Source organism: Dasypus novemcinctus, chromosome 6 (genome assembly GCF_030445035.2).
Source record: "Dasypus novemcinctus isolate mDasNov1 chromosome 6, mDasNov1.1.hap2, whole genome shotgun sequence".
NCBI classification, from domain to species: domain Eukaryota; kingdom Metazoa; phylum Chordata; class Mammalia; order Cingulata; family Dasypodidae; genus Dasypus; species Dasypus novemcinctus.
Genome location: NC_080678.1, coordinates 48,785,501 through 48,808,881, shown reverse-complemented (window position 1 = coordinate 48,808,881; position 23,381 = coordinate 48,785,501). Strand labels below are relative to the sequence as shown.

The following is a 23,381-nucleotide window of genomic DNA, read 5'->3' as shown; positions in this document are numbered from 1 at the left end:
AATGTATTTGAGGTCCTAGTTAGTGCAGAAAGGCAAGAGGAAAAATTTAAAGGCATAAAGATTGAGAAGGATGAAGTAAAGCTCTCTAATCATAGATGACAGGAACACATACATAGAAAATTCTAAGGACTCTACAACAATAGTACTAATAATTTAGTTGGAGGAGACATGGTCTTAGTGCAGCCTGTTGCCTTTCCCTGGGACCCACAAATACATCCTGTGCTCAGGACCAGGTGTGGCAGCCTGGCAGGGCAGGGCACAAACCCCTAGTAGATGAGGGGACTGCTGGTACATTCCTTCCCCTATTGTCCAAGCATATGTAAACATTCACTGAAGACAGCCTGACTGGTGGGCATGTTTTATGACATCGAGGTCACACCCTGGTGGTATATCTGTGCCTGCTGGGGAGGGAGCAGGATTCCTCTGCTATGGCAGTGGATGTATACAAGAGAGGGGTGAGGTATGTGGAATACCTTCTGACCTCAGTCACAGGTAGAGACCCACTGGCTGTGGGGAACTGACGGCCACAGGTGAAGATGACCTCGTGCTGTCTTGTCTCTGTGAGTAAAACATCTCCAGTCAGCCTCTGTGAGTTGTACTTTTGCTGGTAACCCCGCCAACCTGTATTGGAGTAGGTTGACATCTCTTTAGGTGTCTCTCCTGACCAAGAAGATAAGTCAACATTAACAAATCAATTATATTTCTATTAACTGGCAAGAAAATTAAAATAATGTAATTTTCAATAGCATCCAAAAATTATGTATTTAAGGGTAAAAATTTTTAAAAACGTGAAAAACCTATACATGAAAACTTGGATTGCTGAGAGAAATTATAGAAGACCTAAGTAAAAGAATATATATATCATATTCATAGACTGGAAGACTCGGTATTGTTTTTTTTTTGTTTTTGTTTTTTATTTCTCTCCCCTCCCCGCCCCCTCCCCTCCCCCCCAGTTGTCTGCTGTCAGTGTCCATTCGCTGTGTGTTCTTCCTTGACTGCTTCTATCCTTATCAGTGGTACTGGGAATCTGTGTTTCTTTTTGTTGCATCATCTTGTGTCAGCTCTCCATGTGTGTGGCACCATTCCTGGGCAGGCTGCACTTTCTTTCACGCTGGGTGGCTCTCCTTAAAGGGCACACTCCTCACGCTTGGGGCTTCCCTACGCGGGGGACACCCCTGCATGGCAGGGCACTCCTTGCACACATCAGCACTGCGCATGGGCCGGCTCCACATGGGTCACGCAGGCCTGGGGTTTGAACCGCGGACCTCCCATGTGGTAGGCGGACGCCGTATCCATTGGGCCAAGTCTGCTTCCTTCAGTATTGTTAAATGTCCATTCTTCCCCATTGATCTATGGATTCTAAGCAATGTCTATCAGAATCCCAGCAGACCTTTTTGGCAGACATCAACAAGATGATTTTAAATTTTACATGAACATTTTGCAAAAAATGTTGAATAGCTAAAATAATCCTGAAAAAGAAAAATTATCCTTCCTAATTGCAAGGCTTAGACTGTAGTACATGATAGTGTTGTATTGGCCACATTTTTTTATGTATAAATTATTTTTTGTTAATGCATTTTTTTCTATTAAAGTTAATAGATCTCATAGAACGTTACATTGAAAAAACATAAGAGGTTCCCATATAACCCACTCCCCACCCCCCCACTCCCGTCATTTTTGTAAATTGTATTTCTTTGAAGATACATACATCACAAAAAGGCTTACATTATAAAAAACTTAAGAGGTTCCCATATACCCTCACTCCACCACCCCACTCCTCCCACACCAACAACCTCCCCCATCATGGTGGCACACTCATTGCATTCGGCAAACACATTTTGGAGCACTGCTGCACCACGTGGAAAATAGTTTACCCTGTAGCTCACACTCTACCCCAGTACATTCAGTGGGTTATGGCAGGATGTATAGTGTCCAGCATCGGACCCTGCAATATCATTTAGGACAACTCAAAGTTCCAAAAATGCCCCCTCATCACATCTCTTCTTCCCACTCCCTGCCCTCAGCTACTACTGTGGCCACTTTCTCCATGTCAATGATACAATTTCTTCTATTACTAGTCATGATAGTTTTATAGTAGAATATCAGTAAGTCCACTCTAATCCATATTTTATTCCTCCATTCTGTGGACCCTGGGATGGTGGTGTCCACTCCACCTCTATATCAAGACGGGGCTTAGATTCTACATGACTGATGAATACAATTCTCTTGCTTTCGGTTGTAGGCACTCTTGGTTCCCTGGTGTGGTGGTTGACTATCTTCATCTCCCTGTTAGCTGACCTGGCTACATTTTTAGAGTCCAGAAATATATCGACACCTTGACTTCAGTTTACATTTTACAGAAGTGGGTAGAAAATATTTTCAACAAATTATTTCAAGAACACCTGGATATCCTCATGGAACATGAACCTTAATCCTTACCTTACATATTTAAAATTAATTTTAAAAGGACTATAGGTTTAAGTGTAAATGCTTCAACTATAAAACTTCTCCAAGGGAATGTAGGTGAAGTTTAGTAGGCAAAAATTTCATATGATGCAAAAGGCACTAACAGGAAAAAATGGACACAAGTTTTTCAATTTTAAAAATGGCTTCACTTCAAAAGATATCATTGAAAAAATAAAAAGGGAACCACTGATTGGTAGGAAATATTCACAATACATAAATTAGATGAAGGATTTGTATATAAGGATATATAGGAAACTCTTAAAACTATAATGAGAAGACAGGCAATCTGGTAAGAGTTGAACAGACGCTTCAATATGCACGTGAAAAGATGCTCAAGGCAGTTATTCACCAGGGAGATGAGGATGAAAGCCACAATGAGAGGCCAACTAGTGAAAGAAGGGAGATCAGTGATTGCTTGGAAACTGGAGTCATGCCATGGGATCAGGGGACTTTAGAAACATGACTGCTGAGGCCTGCTGGCCCCCTGCAAACTTCAGCTCCTACTGGGCCTCATCCTCTTCCCCCAACCAACAGGCAGCCTGGATCCCACCCTCCGCCCCCGCAGCCCACATGGCCTCCTGGAGCACAGCAGGGGGCTGCCCAGCAGAAGGCCCTGACTGCCCTGGACAGTCAGAGATGAGAGACTGGTTGCCACCAGCACTGGCCAGAGTGGGGTTCCAAGGCCACAGAGGCACTGAAGAGGGTGGGCAAATGGGGCTGAGGGGCTTTCCTGAAGATCATACTGGAAGATTTCATAAAAGGAATTTTGTAGTGGGTGGGATTGGCAGTAAACTTCCTGAGTCACTTGGGCCAAAAAACAAAACAAGAAAAAAGGAGCAAGTGTAGGTCAGTGGTTGAACACCTGCTTTGCACATAGAAAGTCCTGGATTCAATCTCTGGTACCTCCTAAAATAAATAATTTTTAAAGGTAATGGAAATGTTCTGCACTTTGTTTATGGTATATATTATATACAATTACTAAAAATCAAGTTGTTCATTTATAATGCTTAAATTTTATCTCAGTAAAAAGCTGGGGGAAAATTTTTTCAAAATGACAATGTGGGAAGTGGAAGTGGCTCAAGCAGTTGGGCTCCTGTCTACCTTATAGGAGATCTAGGGTTTGATGCCCAGGGCCTCCTAGTGAAGGCAAGCTGGCCCACACGGAGTGCTGGCCCATGCAGAGAGGTGGCACAGCAAGATGATGCAGCAAAAAGAGACACAGAGGAGAGATAATAAGAGATGCAACAGACCAGGGAGCTGAGGTGGCACAAGAGAATGATTGCCTCTCTCCCCAGGATCGGTTCTCAGAGCCACCTAATGAGAAAACAAGCAGACACAGAAGAACATACAGCAAATGGATACAGAGAACAGACAGTGGAGGGAGGGGGGAGAAATAAATAATAAATAAATCTTTAAGGGAAAAAAGGAAAACAACAATGTGATAATAGATGCCAGTCCTTACAGACAAGAATAACTAAAATTAGACTCACAATACTAACTGAAAGTTGCACCTAGTACATTTTTTTTCCACATTTTTAATAAGTTCTTTTCCTGCTGTAGAGTAGGTACATTCATTCTTCATTGTAGCAAGAAATAAAATTTTGGAAAATGTTTTGGAGACATATTTTGACAAAGAACTCTAAGGTATAGTGAATTAGAAATGTTCTTAATAATTGAAGCACTTTATTAAAGTTAATTTTGGAATACAAGCATTGATTCCACTTGATGAAATGGTTGGTTGGAGCAGATTTTGGGGACATACTCAAAATGGTTTGTAAGACAAGTGTAAGCTGAATTAATTCTAAATGCCTAGGGTAGATAATTAGTCAAGGTATCCTGTTGTGAAGGTTTTTTATAAAGAAAATAATATATTTAAGTCTTAGAATAATCACTTTCTAATCAATGTATTTTATAAGTTAAAATTTTTTTTCTTGGCGGCGGACTTGGCCCAGTGGATAGGGCGTCCGTCTACCACATGGGAGGTCTGCAGTTCAAACCATGGACCTCCTTGACCCGTGTGGAGCTGGCCCATGTGCAGTGCTGATGCGTGCAAGGAGTGCCCTGCCATGCAGGGTGTCCCCTGCATAGGGGAGCCCCATGTGCAAGGAGTGCGCCCCATAAGGAGAGCCGCCCAGCAGGAAAGAAAGTGCAGCCTGCCCAGGAATTGTGCCTCACACACGGAGAGCTGACAGAACAAGATGACGCAACAAAAAGAAACACAGATTCCCATGATGCTGACAACAACAGAAGTGGATAAAGAAGATGCAGCAAATAGACACAGAGAACAGACAAGGGGGTGGGGGGGAAGGGGAGAGAAATAAATAAATCTTTAAAAAAAATTTTTTTTCTTACTGAAGGCTATACTAGTATGCTATTACAAGTCATTTAGCAAATACATTAAAAAATCGATGGTGGTAAATACTATTTAAAAGCACAAGAAGAAAACAAAGAGTCTGTCTAAGAAGGGAAAGACAATATACGACCGAGTTCTCTTTTAATTATAATTTTGTTAAAAGAAAAACTTCTCATGCAGTTTAGAATCTTACAGCTCTATTGAGCAATTCATGAATCAGGCAGCATTCCATTCAGCAAAAGAAGGCAGCTCTGCCCAGGGAGTGGATCGAGGAAGCTTATATAGGGTGAATAGGGAAGCAAGTAAGGAAGTTTTCCAATTGGCTGATGTTACCTTTCTATTTTGCCACTCTTACAGAGTGGGACGCATATACATATTGATTAGTATAGTGTGCTAGTCTAATCTGATAAACTCTCTCTCCTGGACAAAAATTAGTTGTCACCTCTTTCTTAACTGCAGTCCTGTAGGGTATGTTCATTGTTTCATTTTCTTAGAAAATCTATGCAGGTCAATTGTTCTTGTCTTCTGGAAAATCCTTTTTGGAGTGGGATTCCTCCCAGCAATGTCCAATTTAAACAATCATTTTATTTTACTTAACAGTCCCCCTTTTGGGTCATGTTTCCAGTGATGTCTTGTCAGATAGTTGAGTAGGCGCAGTTGTTTTGTACCATTTTTCCTTTTCATTTTTCATATTTGTTTCCTTTCTTGACTGCAGGGAAGTTCGTTCAGTGCCTGTTCAATTACATTTAAGACCCTTGGGGAAGCGGATATGGCTCAACTGATAAGAGTGTCCACCTATCATACAGGATGCTAGGATTTGAACCCAGGGCCTCCTGGCCCATGTGGTGAGCTGGCCCACACACAGTGGTGCCACATGCAAGGAGTGCCATGCCACTCAGGGGTGTCCCCCACATAGGGGAGCCCCATGCGCAAGGAGTGCGCCCCACAAGGAGAGTCGCCCCATGCGAAAAAAGTGCAGCCCACCCTGGAGTAGCGTCACACGCACAGAGAGCTGATGCAGCAAGATGACACAACAAAAAGAGACACAGATTCCTGATGCCACTGACAAGAATATAAGCAGACACAGAAAACACAGCAAGTGGACATGAGAGCAGAAAATTGGGGCGGGGGTGGGGGTGTAAAAAAAATAAATCTTAAAAAAAAAAGACCCTTGGAGTTAGAGTGGGGTTACTTACTTAGTTGAGTGGATTATGGGTACAGCTCTCTCTACTAGTCAGAGAGTCTATTATCTTTATTTTTAGTCTTGGTTCACTAGAGTTAGTCCCACTTCTCATTTTCCTTTTGATTAGCTGTCTTAAAAGCATCCATCTGTCTTGATTATGACAAGGAATTTGAACAGAATCATGAATAACAGTTTCTATAACAAAAAATAAAAATTTAAAGTGTACTACTTTGTCCCCATATTTCACTAAACCAAGAACCTAAGTTAAGAAATAGATCTGTCCATTGAAATGTTTGAGCCTGATATCATGAAATGCCTTAACTTGGTCCTTTAAAATATTTAGGTTATTTATCAATGTACCAGATTATTAAATATAAAAGCAACATTATTTATGGGCAGTCATGGTATCAGCAAGTCATCTGTTTTGCAAGACCGCTGATACTAAGCTGTCAACTTCAGCATGGAAGGCCTAAATTGTGTTTAGAGTGGTGTTAAAGCTCTGTTACATAACCTTGGATATATTTATAACTTCGGTCCATGTCTTATCTTCCTAGGGAAGGTATGATGGTGCACATGAAAGAATAAAACCCTATATTATGGTCAGTGTGGGTGGTTTGAAGTTGTATGTACCCCAGAAAAACATGTTCTTGATGTTAATCCCTTCCTGTGGGTATAAACACATTGTAAGTTGAATCTTTTGATAAGGCTACTTCAGTTAAGTTATGACCCACCTCAGTCAGGATGGGACTTAATCCTATTACTGGAGTCCTTTGTAAAGGGACTGTATTCACAGAGAGCAAGAGAGAAAGCCAAGGAAGTAAGAAGCTGAAATCAACAAAACATGGGAGAGAAGGCGTGTGCCTTGCCAAGTAGCAGAGAAGCCAAGATGAACTATTTCATGGCATTTGCTTTAAAACCATTGATCAAGGGATTTGAGATATTCCTGAAGCAGGCTAGTAAGAAAGGGAATCAATAGACGGATCTGGAACCTGGCAAGAAGTCCACGTGGACATCAGTAACCCCAAGATGGCTGCTGGAAGCACTCCCCAAGATTCTCCCACTCAGAAGAAGACTTCCTCTGGAAACCAGGAGCCCCAGATATTCCCCAGCGACTTTATCATTGGGCTTTCCTGGGAGATTGATGGGAGAAATAAGTAATCAAAATGGTGAACAGCTGGAACTCCTCCCCTGCCATTAGCAAAGGGGTGGGATAATTAACAGTTCAAAAAGTGGCACCTGGCCTTAGTTCGCTCTCTAGCCTCTGGGCCCCGACTCTGGCCGCCTTCTCCACTTGCATCACCATGCAGATTTATAACCTATAATGGTAAATTATAGCCTGTAAATCAGCCCTCTTTATCACTTTTCACCCCCTTCCTCTCTACCTGGGCCCCCTGATCTGTTATTTTCTCCCATTTCTCTTCCCTCCCTACCTGAATAAATTACTGGCCTAACTCATCTGACATGCTCTTGAAATTATTTCTGCAGCATAGTCAAAGGACCTAAATGAAATCCAGTAACAGTACCACTCTGTTGGTTTGAGACCCAATGTACAAAAAATCCTGTTAGCTTTCCAACTGGCACTTATGGTAGATAATATATGCAAGGTAACTGGATGCCATCTAATTTGCAGGTAGACAACAAAACTATGCAGTTATTTGCAGTTTACAAAGTGGGCGTGTTTTAGTTTTCTGGTTGCTAAAACAAATAACATGCAGTAGGTTGTCTTAAACAACGGGGATTTTTTGGCTCACACTTTTGAGGCTAGTAGAAGTCCAAAATCAAGGCATCATCAAGGCAATGCTTTCTCCTAGAAAACTGTGGCATTGCTGGCTACAAGCAATCCTTTGTCCTTGGCTTTTTTTTTTTTTTAAGATTTATTTATTTATTTATTTCTCTCCCCTTCCCCCCGCCGACCCCAGTTGTCGTTTCTCTGTGTCTATTTGCTGCATCTTCTTTGTCCACTTCTGTTGTTGTCAGCAGCATGGGAATCTGTGTTTCTTTTTGTTGCGTCATCTTGCTGTGTCATCTCTCCGTGTGTGCGGCGCCATTCCTGGGCAGGCTGCACTTTTTTCACGCTGGGTGGCTCTCCTTACGGGACGCACTCCTTGTGCGTGGGGCGCCCCTATGCGGGGGACACCCCTGCGTGGCATGGCACTCCTTACCCACATCAGCACCGCGCATGGGCCAGCTCCACACGGGTCAAGGAGGCCTGGGGTTTGAACCGTGGACCTCCCATGTGATAGACGGATGCCCTAACCACTGGGCCAAGTCTGGTGCCACTGTCCTTGGCTTTTTTATCAAATGGCAATGCACATGGCAGCCTTTCCTGGCTTCTCTGGGTTCTGTTGACCTCTGGGCCTCTTCCCGTGGCTTTTTCTGTATGTCTGAATTTCATTCTGCCGATAAAGGACTCCAGTAAAGAGTTAAAACCCATCCCAATTAAGTTGAGCCACACATTAACTTTATTAAAAGGTCCTACCTACAGTGGGTTCATATCCACAGGAATGGATTAAGATTAAGAACATGTTTTTCTTGGGTACATAGTTCTAAGCCACCACAGGGTGCAAAATAGCTCAGATAATGAACAGTAGCAGAATCTCATAACCCACAGGAATGTGCTGTGATTTTCTATTGGAATCAAAATTTCTCTCTCTATTCACCCTCCTTTTGATCATAAAATAAGGCTGGTTTCATTAGATTTAGCCTGATTATGTATACAGGTGCAGCAAGAATGGTGATTTACTTTACAGACATTTTAAATTTTGTGTTCCTGGAAGTTTTATAAGAAACCTCTGATAGGACTTTTTTTTCCTTTCATCCACCCCCCGCCCCCCTTGTGGTTTTTGCTTGCTGTCTGCTCTCTGTGTCCATTCACTGTGTGTTCTTCTGTGTCTTTATTTATTTTTATTTATTTCCACACACACCCCCTTGCAGCTTGCCTGCTGTCTGCTCTCTGTGTTCATTCACTGTGCATTCTTGTGCATTTTTGCTTTTCTTCCTTTTTTTTTTTTTTTGTTGTTGTTGTTGCATCACCTTCCTGAGTCAGCTCTCCTCAGCATTTGCAGGCCAGCAGCACTCTGTGGCACTTGCAGACTGGCAGCACTGCGCGGCGCCTGGGCCGGCTGCTGTCTGCAGCATACAGGTGAGCCTGCCTTCCCAAGGAGGCCCTGGGACACAAACCCAAGGCCTCCCATGTGGTAAATGGGAGCCCAACTGATTGAGCCACAGCCACTTCCCTCTGATAGGACTTTTAAAAGCCTCTTGAGGGTAGGAAGCCAAACCAAGATTTCACCTGCAGTACCTATAGATTTGGGTGAATTCCTTTTTTTTTCAAGATGATCAAAGTGTCATATGGTTCCTATTCCTGCCAGAAAGGACCTTCTTTGATGACCTCTAAGGCTGGGAACAAGGGAGCCAGGTACTAAACCAGTTTTTCCAAGAGGTTTTTGTAAGCACTGGTTCCATAAAGTCAACCTTAGTTCCTGTGGCAGTTTGATATTATTTATGAATTCCAAAAAGAGATATTGATTATGTTTGTAAACTGGTCTGTTCCTCTGGGTGAGATACCCTTTGATTGATTTGAATTCAAAGGCTTTGCATTTACTTGATTAAATCAAGATTAGGGCTCTGAGTCAATCACATCATTAGGGTGTCCAGGGTTGAGTCCCTGCCCCCTTAGTGGGCTATATAAATGGATACTCAAACAAGAAGGCAGAAGATGAAATACACGGAGGAATAGGGAGAGCTCCACAGACACAGAAGAGGAATGAATTTTGATCTTGTGACCCAGGAGGAAAGATGGGCCATTCACCTGATAGTGTACAGCTGACCTTGTCAAGGCAACAGAGCAGCTGAGCCTGGAAAGAAATGAGCCCTCCAGCCTACAGCTGAAATGTGAAGAAACAGGGCCTACAGAGCCTTAAGAGGAAAAAGGAAGGCTGAACCCTCACAGATATTGCTGCCATCTTGTTTCAACACATGGCAACAGACTTTGGTGAGGAAGTAGCCTTGAGTTGGACTCTTTAGGACCTTTCAACTGTAAGCTTTTACCCCAAATAAATACTCTTTATGAAAGCCAACAGATTTCTGGTACTTTGCATCAGCACCCCTTTGGCTGATTAATACAAATACAGTTTTTATTCTGTTTGCCATATGCTTGTCTTTTTTCCTTTACTGTCTTTGTGAGTTTATGTCTAAGGCTGTGGTAGATACATTTATTGTTTTAGGGCTCAGTGAACAACCGAGCCAATAACTCAAATGGAGAGGCACCATGCAGTGTACTGAAGGCCTGGTTTGAATGCACAAGAGTTTTATGATATTGAAATCTGTCTCTTACTTTAAAAGCATACTGACTGCTAGGATCTAGAATAATTATAATTGTTTAATTTACTTTAATCATAATTTAGAAAAGACCTTTCCATAGCTTTCAAGGACTTTTCCTTCACTTACTGAAATTTGGTAATAGGATTATTAATGACCCATATTTTAAGGTTGTTAAAAGATATAATTTGGGAAATTACAGGACAAACTGACTCTTAATTCCCTGACCTAGAAGACAGAGTTTGTTTTGTTGCTTCTTTTATTGGTTTGTTGTGGGTTTGTTGTTGTTGTTTTAGGAACTAGGGCTGGGAACTAACTTGGGACCTCATAAATGGGAAGCTGGCACTCAACCATTGAGCCACATTGGCTCCCCTGAGTTGTTTTTTTTTTTTTTTGTTTGTTTGTTTGCTTGCTTGTTATTTGTTTCTGTTTTTTTTAAGAGGCACCAGGAACCAAACCTGGGACCTCCCATGTAAGAAACAGGCACTCGGTCATTTGAGCCACATCTACTCCTGGATAGAGTTGTTATTTTTTTAAATGTATTTTTATTGAAGTATAGCATTCATTCATGAACATGCATAAACAATAAGTGTACAGTAAAAGTTGTGAACTTACAAAATAAACACACATAACATCATACAGGGGTTCTATACATCACCCCTCCACCAACACCCTGCATTGTTGTGACACATTTGTTACAAGCTATGCAAGAGCATCATCAAAATATTACTACTAACTACAGTCCCTACCTTACATTTGGTGTATTTTTCCCCCAGCCCACCCTATTTTTTAAAAATATTTTTTTATTACAGAGGTTGTGAACTAAAAAACAATCATGCACATGTGTAGAATTCCCTTACAGCACCCCTTCACCAACACACCACATTGTAGTGGACAATTTGTTACAGATTATGAGATAATATCATCAGACTATTACCACCAACCATAGTCCATAGGTTACATTTCCAGATAGAGTTTTAATCTGCTATGCCTAGCCCTTCCCTCATAGTTCTTGCAAAGAGAAGGCCCTGGGGGCTGGGTAGGTCACAGAGCTTAGGAAAACCTTTCTCCCTTTCCCAATAGTTTCTATATTCAGATTTCTATATGGCCTTTCCATCCTGCCTAGCCCGATTTGGGTTCCAGGAATATTTATTCACATATATAAGTGAATAATTAATTTTTAACAATTTGAATAGAGCTCTTTTAAGAATTTTCATTTGTTAATTTGATGTTACCATCCCAATGTATGAAGATATACACTAAACAAATAGGCAGGCACAAATAGAGAGACACAAACACAAAACTCACTAATGTTTCTTGTAATTTTCATTCTCTTACAAATTAAGTTTCACTGTAAAAGATCTCTTTAAAGGCTATTTCTAATTAATCTGCACTGTGACCGTGCAGTTTTGCACAAGAATTTCATTCCTTTTAATTATTGGCTTATATCCAAATTGTTCCCAATGCTTTAAAATACAATTTACATTTTCCTTTACTTCAGAGCTTTGCTTATTTCCCATTTTGACTTTGACAAACCTTGGATGAGCAAAACTATTTCCAGTATATACCCCTTGCAGTCATTGATGTCTCAGGGAAACTAGTTTCTCTCATGACTTGCTGCATTTAGGAACATCAACACTCGAGGTGGGAGGGCTCCCCAACCCCGAGTCCTCAGAGGACTCCAGCAGCCGCTGGTCTGAAAAAGTGGAAGTCCAACACGGAGAGTTGAGAATTCCACATCTGGATAACCATGAAAGAAACTATCTTGGTTAAGGGAAATAAACTTAAAACAGAAGAGGCTATAAAAGTTCTTGTCAAGTCTGGTCACTTTCATGGTACTGAGTTTCTTTGTAAAGCTGTTGGAAGCTCAGAGATATCAGGAAAATAATTGCCACATTTGGAATGAATCATTGGAATTTGATATTAATATTTGTGAGCTGCCAAGGATGGCTCCATTATGTTTTGCTGTTTATGCAGTTTTGGATAAAGAAGTAAACTACAGCTATTAACCCCTCTAAGTATCAGACCATAAGGAAAGCTGGAAAATGCATTATCCTCTAATATAGGCAAATACGATAATTTTTTTACTTTAAAGGACTGCTGAGATCTGGACATGTAATGTTGCACAGCTAGTCTTCATTTCCTATGAACCTGAAGAAATGTTGAATTCAATGGGAACTATTCAGACAAATCCATATACTGAAAATGTAGCAGCCTTGCATATTAAATTCCCAAAGAATAAAAAGCAACATTATTATTATCCTCCCTTCTATACGATTATTGAAAAGGCAGCTGAGATTGCAAGCAGTGATTGTGCTAATATATCAAGTTGAGGTGAAAAAAATTTCTTGCTGTACTGAAAGAAATCTTGGACAGGGATTCCTTATCTCAACTGTGTGAAAATGAAATGGATCTTAACTTGAACTTTGTGACAAGATGGCAGAGAGAATTTTCCACAGTCATTGCCAAAATTACTGCTGTCTATCAAGTGGAATAAACTTGAGGATGTTGCTCAGCTTCAGGCACTTCAGATATGGCCCAAACTGCCATCTGCGCCCCCCACCTCCACCCCAGCCCTGTATTCTGGATTTCAACTATCCAGACAAGTATGTGCAAGAATATGCTGTGAGCTGCCTGTGACAGATGAGTGATGGAGAACTCTCTCAATACCTATTACAGCTGATGCAAGTTTAAAAATAAGAGCCTTTTCTTGATTCTGCCTTCTCTCGATTCCTATAAGAGCTCTTGCTAATCAGATAGGGCAGTTTCTATTATGTCATCTTAGGTCAGAAGTGCACATTCCTGCTGTCTCCAGTACAATTTCATGTCATCCTTGAAGCATACTGCTGGGGAAGCACAGGCCACATGGAAGTGCTTTCCAAGCAGTCTGAAGCACTCAATAAATTAAAAACATTTAAGGAGTTTAGTCAAACTGAATGCAATGAAGCTGAACAGAACCAAAGGGAAGGGCAGCTATGCATACCTATTAAAACAGAATGTTTACCCAGAAGCTTTCTCTGACCTACAGTCACCTCTGAACCCATGTGTCATCCTCTCAGAACTCTATGTCAAAAAGTACAAATACATGGATTCCAAAATGAAGGTTTTGTGGCTGGCATATAATAATCTGGTGTTCAGTGAGAATTCAGTAGGAATGATTTTTAAAAAATGGAAATGACTTACATCAGGATATGTTAATACTCCAAATGCTATGCTTGATGGATTCACTCTGGAAAGAAACGGGTCTGATCTTCAGATGCTACCTTATGGTTGCTTGGCAACAGGAGATCGCTCGGGCCTCATGAAAGTTGTGAGGACCTCTGAAACAACTGCCAATATTCAGCTGAACAGTAGCAATGTGACTGCTGCAGCAGCCTTCAGCTGACCCTTTTCAACGGGCTTACAGAATACGGTTCTGGGGACAATCTTGACCAAGCCACTGAGGAGTTTACTCTTTTCTGTGCTGGCTGCTGTGTAGCTTCTTATGCCCTTGGGTTTGGTGACAGGCATAGTGACAACATCCTGGTCAAGAAAACTGGTCAACTCTTCCACTAATTTAAACATATTCCGGGAAATTTCGAGTCTAAATTTGGTATTAAAATGGAGCAAGTCAGGAAGCAGATGTGGCTCAAGCAATTGGGCTCCCTTCTACCATATGGGAGGTCCAGGGTTCGATTCCCAGGGCCTCCTGGTGAAGGCAAGCTGGCCCATGCGGCGAGCTGGTTCGCCTGGAGTGCTGGCCCATGCACAAGTCCTGCTTGGTGGAGGAGGGCCGGCCCGCATGGCAAGCTGGCCCAAGCAGAGAGTTGGAAAAGTCAAGATGATGCAACAAAAAGAGACATAGAGGAGAGACAATAAGAGACACCACAGACCAGGGAGCTGAGGTAGCTCAAGAGATTGAGCATCTCTCTCCCACTCTGGAAGATTCCAGGATTGGTTCCTGGTGCTGCCTAAAGAGAACACAAGCAGACACAGAAGAACACACAGTGAATGGACACAGAGAGCAGACAGCATGGGGGGGTGGTGTGTGGAGGGGAGGAAGATAATTGAATAAATCTTTTGAAAAAAAGTCGAGTGCCTTTTATTCTTACCTATGAATTCATTCATGTCATTTAACAAAGAGACATGGAAAAGTTTGACCATTTCCCCCAGTGTTGTGAGGATGCATGTCTGATTTAATGGCCACATGGAAATCTCTTCATCACTCTGTTTGCACTGATGTTGATTGCAGGGCTTCCTGAGCTCACATCAGTTAAGGATATACAGTGTCTCAAGGATACTCTTGCCTTGGGGAAGAGTGAAGAAGAAGTACTTAAACAATTTAAGCAAAAATTTGACAAGGCGCTCAGGGAAGCTGGACTACTAAAGTGAACTGGATGGCCCACAGTGTTCACAAAGACTACAAATCTTAATGATCAACCTTTGCTTCTAATGTATTTGTTGGTTTCATTAACTTTTCTTTTGTATTTGCACTACATTGAAGATGAATCTGCCAGGGATATTACAAAAGGAATGGAATCCTGGAACTCAGAGTTAAAATAAGAACAAGGTATTCCACCGAACCTAATCTGAGTAATCTCTGACGACCACCCCTCCTTTCTGCATGCTTGACCAAGACTCATAATGAAAATTGTCATTATGGATAATCATTTCCTGAAGACTTTGCACACCAAGGAATGCTACTAGAGTTGTTTTCTCTGTCCTTTTATTTTTTTCTTTCAGATGTCTTTGGTACTTTTACAGAAAGGTGTAAATACTTCTTTTCAATATTGTGACCAAGTGTTATCCCTCAGCCAACTTATCCACACCTTGGGGCTGGTGGCTGTTCTTATTTTCCAAATGAGCCTTAAAAGAAAGCTATCCTCCTTCCATTTAAAAATTTTGTAAGTTAAAAATTATGATAGATTTGAAATTATGATTATTTCTCAAAAGAAATGTTTTAAACCTGTGGGGGGGGGATCAAGGTAATAGCGTCAAAGAAATTCAGGGTAATAGTAATATTTGTGGGCATGCTAAACAGTCCTATTATGTTTGGTCCCTATGGATTTCAAGAGGTTTGTTCATCACTTGGTCTAATTATACTAGCATTTGTAAAGTCACAGTCCACTATACTGATGGTTCTCACTGACCTGAGTCTCTTTTAATCTCAGTCAGAAGAAGGAACAGATGAATGTAATGTTCTGATTACTCTGATCTACCCTTTCAAGTTGTGTGTCCGCCTGCCCCCCCCTCCCCCAGCTGCCTGGCTTCCCTGTTTGGAGCATGATAGAAGCCCAGTAGCTCTTATTTGCTCTCTTCAACAGTCACTGCAGCCATAATTGCAACTTTATCTTCCTTTCTCTCCACATATTTTGTAAAGCATCAAGGCTGACAATATATCTGCTTTGGTCAAATCACAAAGAGTGACTAGACTGGGCACTGGACTGGTGTTTTTCTTACTGGCTAATTTGCTTCAAGTCCTTCAGTAATTATAGGTGACTAGGACCTTTGACCCAATATCTGAACACTACCTTGGAGTTTCACACACACAATAGAGTCCTAGTTACCCAAAATGTGAAATTCATTAAGGAAATTTAGGCTTTCCTTAGATGTGTTTCATGGCCAAGCAGACTAAGCTTTCATAAACGGGAGCCTTTATTTTAGTTTTTGAACTAAAGGCTTGAGCTAACATAGCCTAGTCGAATTAATTGTACACATTATAAACATGATTTCTTTTTAAATAGTTAGCTAAAAGTTGGATCAGTTTGGTCTTTTAGTTCTAAAACACACTTTTTATTTTCTCTGGTAAATCTTTTCATGTGTACCAAGAACATAAAACTATATATAATACCAAATGGGCCTTGTATTGAGATACAGCATTAGGCAGTTAAAAATTAAAACTCATTTTAATTTTTAATAGAAAACTAATTAGAGATTTAAAAATATTTTCTAGGATAAAATACATAGAAATGTTAAGACAAGATGCATGTCACTAACTGAAAATCTAATAGACCAGGGGTCAGAACTAAGACCTGCCAACTGTATTTGTCAAGAAAGTTGATTGGACTATATCCATCCCTGTTAATTTATGTATTACCACTTCATTCATTTATGTATATATAGTTGCTTTCACATTATAAAGGCAGAGTTGAGTAGTTGTGACAGTATTACAGAGACTCTATGGTCTGCCAAGACTAAATATTTACCATCTGGCCCTTTAGAACAAAAAAACTCGTTGGCCATTTGCTTCGTGCTACTTATCCATCAAGATGCCAAACATCTTGTGTCCATCATCACATGATCTTTCCTGCCACTTTCTGCCATGGTCTTCTGGATTTAAATGAGATACACTGTAGCACCTGGCACATAACAATTTATAAACATTTCCTATTATTCTCAGGTTAGGTACACTTATTTTTAAAGATAAATCATCACAAAATAAGTAAAAGGCCTAAAAGTTCTTAGTATTACACCTTAGTATTGTATTTTAAAACTACATTTTTATTAAATTTTAATTGTATTAATAGCATCTATTAACAATTTGCAAAACACTACTGTTTGTGGAACAAAGTTTGAGAAACACTGTCCTAAGTCCTCGCTTCTCATAGTGTGTTCGGCGGATCAGCAGCATGGGCATCACCTGGGAGCGATTTGCTAGAAATGCAGAATGTTGAGCCCCAGCAGCAGATTGCGGGACAGAATCTGACTTTTAATAAGATCCCCAGGTGATTCCTGTGTACATTCAAGTTTGAGGCACGCTGCTGGTAGCCACTCATCAATTAAAACTTCCCTATATAAGAGGTGAAAAACACAAGGAAGATTTGATTCTAATAGAACTATTTTTTAATTTTCTCTTTTGTTTTACCTTTTTGTCATTGAAGTGCACAAAAAAGTATACAGCTCAATCAATTGTCATAAAGTGAACACACCTATATAATGACAATTCAGGGTAAAAATGACATTACCCCTTTTTGCCTCTCTCTAGTAGTATCTTGATTTCTATAGCATAGATTAGTTTTGCCTGCTTTGAACTTTATTTTATTTTATTTTTTTTTAAAGATCTATTTATTTATTTATATTTAATTCTCCCCCTCCCCTGGTTGTCTGTTCTCTGTGTCTATTTGCTGCGTCTTGTTTCTTTGTCCGCTTCTGTTGTCATCAGCGACACGGGAAGTGTGGGCGGCGCCATTCCTGGGCAGGCTGCACTTTCTTTCGCGCTGGGCGGCTCTCCTTATGGGGTGCACTCCTTGCGCGTGGGGGTCCCTTATGCGGGGGACACCCCTGCGTGACGAGGCACTCCTTGCGCGCATCAGCACTGCACATGGGCCAGCTCCACATGGGTCAAGGAGGCTGGGGTTTGAACCGCGGACCTCCCATGTGGTAGACAGACGCCCTAACCACTGCGCCAAGTCCGTTTCCCTGCTTTGAACTTTATATACGTGGAATAAAATATGTATCCTTTTTGTAAGATTTTGTGCAAAATTACATTTATGAGATTTACTCATTAATTGTGAACAGCTCTAGTTTTTTGCTTTTCTGTTTTTATTGATATGTTTGAAGCTATATGGACCCCAGAAAATTATGTTCTTTTTTTTGTCTTTATTCATTTTTTAAATATTACATTAAAAAAAATGAGGTCCCCATATACCCCCCATCCCCCTCACTCCACTCCTCCCCCCATAGCAACATTCTCCTCCATCATCATGAGACATTCATTGCATTTGATGAATGCATCTCTGAGCACCGCTGCACCTTCATGGTCAGTGGTCCACATCATAGCCCACACTCTCCCACAGTCCACCCAGTGGGCCATGGGAGGACATACTATGTCTGGTAACTGTCCCTGCAGCCCCAACCAGGACAACTCCAAGTCCCAAAAACGCCCACACTAATCTCTTCTCTTCCTCCCACTCCTTACCCCCAGCAGCCACCATGACCACTTTCTCCACACCAATGCCATGTTTTCTTCGATTACTAATCACAATAGTTCATGAATAGAATATCAGTAAGTCCACTCTAATTCATATTTTATTCTTCCATCCTATAGACCTTGGATTGGTTGTGTCCACTCCACATCTATATCAAGAGGGGGCTTAGAGTCCACATGGATGCTTGATACAATCCTCCTGCTTTCAGTTGTAGGCACTCTTGGCTCCATGGCGTGGTGGTTGACCTTCTTCAACTCCATGTTAGCTGAGTGGGGTAAGTCCAACAAACCAGAGTGTAGGAGCTGAAGTCTGCTGAGGCTCAGGGCCTGGCTATCATATGGTCAGTCCAGAGATTCAGATCCCCTGGGTATATATTAAACCCCTGCACCAACTACAATTCTGGTAAAGTAACAGGAAAGCCTTGTGAAAAAAGATCACATCTGAGTCCAGCTCCATCACACAGAAACACAAACTCCAAAGAAGGGCCAACTAACATGGCACTGAACTCCATCTGCCATGACCATAGAACCTGTGGGTCTCTGTAGCCCTCAGAAGAACCAATACCCGGGGTTGTATCTACTTTATCTGTCTCTGGGACTCTGCTGAGGTGTACATAAGGGTGACCCCTCTGATAACCTCCTGGCTCTTTTTTGGAGACTCATAGCCATATAAACTCATTTGTCCTTTCCATTTCCCCCTTGATTCAGGTCAAAAAGCATTTTTAACTCCTGTTATTATATGTAGACTAATATTCTGCTGGTCTGAGTTGAACCTTTTATTCGAGGTCCTTTTCTAGTTACATCGTCAGCTGGTACTTGGTAGTAATCCCTTGGCGCCAGGGAGGCTCATCCCTGGGGGTCATGTCCCATGCTGGGGGGAGGGCAATGCATTTACATGCTGAGTTTAGCTTCAAGACTGGCCACATTTGAGCAAGATGGAGGCTCTCAGGAGGTAACTCTTAGTTACCCTGCAGCTCTAGGCCTTGTTCTTATTTCAGGTGCACAGGCTCACAAACATATTCATTAGTATCAAGGGCTCAATTGTTGGACCTTCCTTCTTTTTTGGTCTTTGCCATTGCACTTGGGGGATTGTTGCTGTTCTTTAGGGACTGTGATAGAGCTCCCCTGGCTAGGAACTCAGCACTCCCTCAATTGTTGTTTTAATTGTTTCCATTATGAAAATATCCAAACATTTTTATGTACCCTGGATATATGCCCTGTAGAACTCCCTGCCAACCATGGGTCCCCTGTTAATAACATCCCACACCAGTATTCCTCTGCTGCCATTGTTGAACCTCTCTGTGATCCAAAACTTCCTGAAAAGTGAAGCCTAATATATTGCCAGCTTCCCTTAGTAGTAAAACGGAATATAGCGATGAGTTTAAAGGTTAGATATAGAATACATATTAATTTGGAAAAATTCTATATCCTATCTTTTTCTTTTCTTTTTTCTAATTATTAAGCTTATCTTCACAAGAGTTTTAGATCACAGTACTTCATATATATAATATACAGTAGTCCCACATAGCCAACATAAAACCTTTTCCCTTCCACAGCAATAATCTTTTTACATATTCATACTATATTTACTGAAACTGATGTACAGATATTGAGACAATAGTTTTCAAACAAGGTAACATTTGTGTTTACATTGTGGTTTATATTTTAGACTATACAATTTTCTAAATTTTTAGTTATCTTATGTTTTACATTATGATTTACATTTAAGCTAACAGCCCCTATATATTTTTGGTGTTATTTTACATGTCTTATATCCATCCTTGTGTACTCTTGTGAAACACTTCTATCGCCCACACAGTTACATTGGTTCCATCTATTCAATACATCTTTCCCCTCCTCTTAGGGCCCACAGTGACCGTCAATCTTCATTGTTTGAAGGGCCATGTTCAAAGATACTTGCAGCAATGTTGAGGGCTTGACATGCTCAACTGTCCTAATGCACTGGGAGCCACCATTTCTCTTGAGAGATACAGTTCCCTCTAATTGAGGGCATCATTCCTCCCCAGGATGTGGATATACCTTCACTCTCATTATATGGGTCTCTATCCAATGATATAACCCATTTAGACAAAATGAGCATTCACATATTCCCTAGGAGCCTGTCCTGTGTCAAATTATCCCCTTTAAGCATCTTAAACAGGTAACTTTCCTTATTATATTTTTGAAAAGGTTTTCACAGCATTATTCTCTCAACCAAATCCCTGACAATCTCCTATGTTCGTATGTTGCCCCACCCTCCCCCAATTTCTTGGGCAATATTACCCATCCTCCCATCCCTAGCCCCCCTCAAGCCCACAAAGCCGCACCCAAAGGTAACCCTATGCCCCTATTTTATCCCTTCCTTGTACATACACTTACCTCCAGCTTATCATAGATTTCACCCATGTAGGTGTTAGCTTACATCCTTCCTCTACCCCCGATTTCCTGTAAGCCTATCATCCAGTCTCTAGCTCTCTGAGGCAGCTTGGTTTACTTAATTCATATCATTGAGGTCATGTAGTATTTGTCCTTCAATGCCTGGGTTGCTTCACTCAACATAAGGTTCTCAAGATTCATCCATGTTATCATGTGTGCTTGTAGTGTATTTGTTCTTAAAGCCAAGTAGTATTCCATTGTATGTATATACCACATTGTATTTATCCATTCATCTGTTGATGGGCATTTGGGTTGATTCCAACTTTTGGCAATAGTGAACAATGCTGCTTTGAAATTGGTGTGCATATATCGGTTTGTGTCCTTGTTTTCAGTTCTATTGGGTATATACCCAGAAGTAGAATTGCTCAGTCATATGGCAAATCTATGGTTAGTTTTTTGAGAAACCACCAAACTGTCCTCCAGAATGGTTGGATCCTTCTGCATTCCCATCAGCAGTGGATGAGTGTTCCCATTCCTCCACATGCTCTCCAGCATTTGTAGTCTTCTGTTTTTTTCATAGCTGCCGATCTTATGGGAGTAAGATGGTATCTCATTGCAGTTTTGATTGGCATTTCCCTGATAGCTAGAGATTTGGAGCATTTTTTCATGTGCTTTTTAACCATTTGTATTTCTTCTTTGGGGAAGTGTCTGTTTAAATCTTTTCCCCATTTTTTAAGTGGGTTGTCTTTTTATTTTCAAGATATAGGAGTTCTTTATATATGCAGGTTATAAGTCTCCTATCAGATATATGGTTACCAAATATTTTCTCCCATTGTGTAGGCTCTCTTTTCACTTTCTTGACAAACTCCTTTGAGGTGCAGAAGGCTTTAATTTTTGTGTGTGTGATTTATTTTATTTTTCCAAATTCTACTCAATTTATTCATTTTTTTAAAAATATTACATTAAAAAAATATGAGGTCCCCATTCACCCCCACCGCCCCCACCCCACCACTCCCCCCACAGTAACACTCTCCCCCATCATCATGACACATCCATTGCATCTGGTGAGTACATCTCTGGGCATTGCTGCACCCCATGGCCTGTGGTCCACACCATAGCCCACACTCTCCCACGTTCCATCCAGTGGGCCATGGGAGGACATACAATGTCTGGCAATTGTCCCTGGAGCACCACCCAGGACAACTCCAAGTCCCGAAAATTGAAGGCTTTAATTTTGAGGAGGTCCCATTTATCTATTTGTTCTTTTGCCGCTCGTGCTTTTGGTGTAAAGTTCATGAAGCCATTTCCTATCACAAGGTCTTTTATATGCTTCCTTACACTGCTTTCCAAAGTCTTTATGGTCTTGGCTCTTATATTTAGGTCTTTCATCCATCTTGAGTTGATTTTTGTATAAGGTGTTAGATGGTAATCCTCTTTCGTTCTTTTACATATGGATATCCAGTTCTCCAGGCACCATTTGTTGAATAGGCCATTCTCTCCCAGTTGAGAGGGTTTGGTGGCTTTATTGAATATTATATGGCTATATATATGAGGATCTATATCAGAACTCTCAATTCGGTTCCATTGGTCTGTGTGTCTCTCCTTGTGCCAATACCACACTGTTTTCACTACTGTAGCTTTGTAGTATGTTTTGAAGTCAGGTAGTGTGATTCCTCCAATTTCATTTTTCTTTTTCAATATGTCTTTGGCTATTCAGGGCCTCTTTCCTTTCCAAATAAATTTCATAGTTAGTTTTTCTAGTTCCTTAAAGAATGCTGTGTTGATTTTTATTGGGATTGCATTGAATGTGTAGATCAGTTTGGGTAGGAAAGACATCTTAATAATGTTTAGTCTTCCTATCCATGAACAGGGAATATTCTTCCATTTATTTAGGTCTTCTTTGATTTCCTTGAATAGTTTTGTGTAGTTCTCTGTGTATAAGATTTTGCATCTTTAGTTAAATTTATTCCTAGGTATTTGATTTTTTTATTGACTATTGTAAATGGGTATTTGTTTCTTGATTTCCTCCTGAGCTTGCTCATTATTGGTGTACAGAAATGCTACTGATTTTTGTGCATTGATCTTATAACCTGCAACTTCACTAAACTCATTTACAAGTTCTAGAAGCTTTGTTGTAGACCTCTCAGGGTTTTCTATGTATAGGATCATGTCATCTGCAAATAATGAAATTCTGACTTCTTCCTTTCCAATTTGAATGCCTTTTATATCTGGTTCTTGCCTCAGTGCTTGAGCAAGTACTTCTAAGACAATGTTAAATAGAAGGGGTGAGAGTGGGCATCCTTATCTTGTTCCTGATCTTAGAGGGAAGGATTTTAGGATTTCACCATTGTAAACGATGTTGGCTGTGGGTTTTCCATATATACTCTTTATCATGTTCAAAAAATTTCCTTGTATTCCTATCTTTTGCAGTGTTTTATCAAGAAAGTGTGCTGTATTTTGTCAAATGCTTTTTCTGCATCTATAGATATAGTCACGTGATTTTTTTCCTTCAGTCTGTTTATATGGTGTATTACATTGATTGATTTTCTTATGTTGATCCATCCTTGCATACCCAGAATGAATCCCACGTGGTCATGGTGTATAATTCGTTTAATGTGTTGTTGAATACAGTTAGCAAGTATTTTGTTGAGGATTTTTGCATCTAGGTTCATTAGAGAAATTGGTCTGAAATTTTCCTTTCTTGTGGTGTCTTTGTTTGGTTTTGGTACTAGGGTAATGTTGGCATCATAGAATGAGTTAGGTAATGTTCCTTCTGT

The 23,381-nt window shown here is 40.7% G+C and overlaps 1 pseudogene; it reads left to right on the top strand.

Moving 5' to 3' along the window:
* Positions 1-12,416: 12,416 nt before the first annotated feature.
* Positions 12,417-14,734, top strand: LOC101430863 (phosphatidylinositol 4,5-bisphosphate 3-kinase catalytic subunit beta isoform-like; annotated as a pseudogene).
* Positions 14,735-23,381: the final 8,647 nt, after the last annotated feature.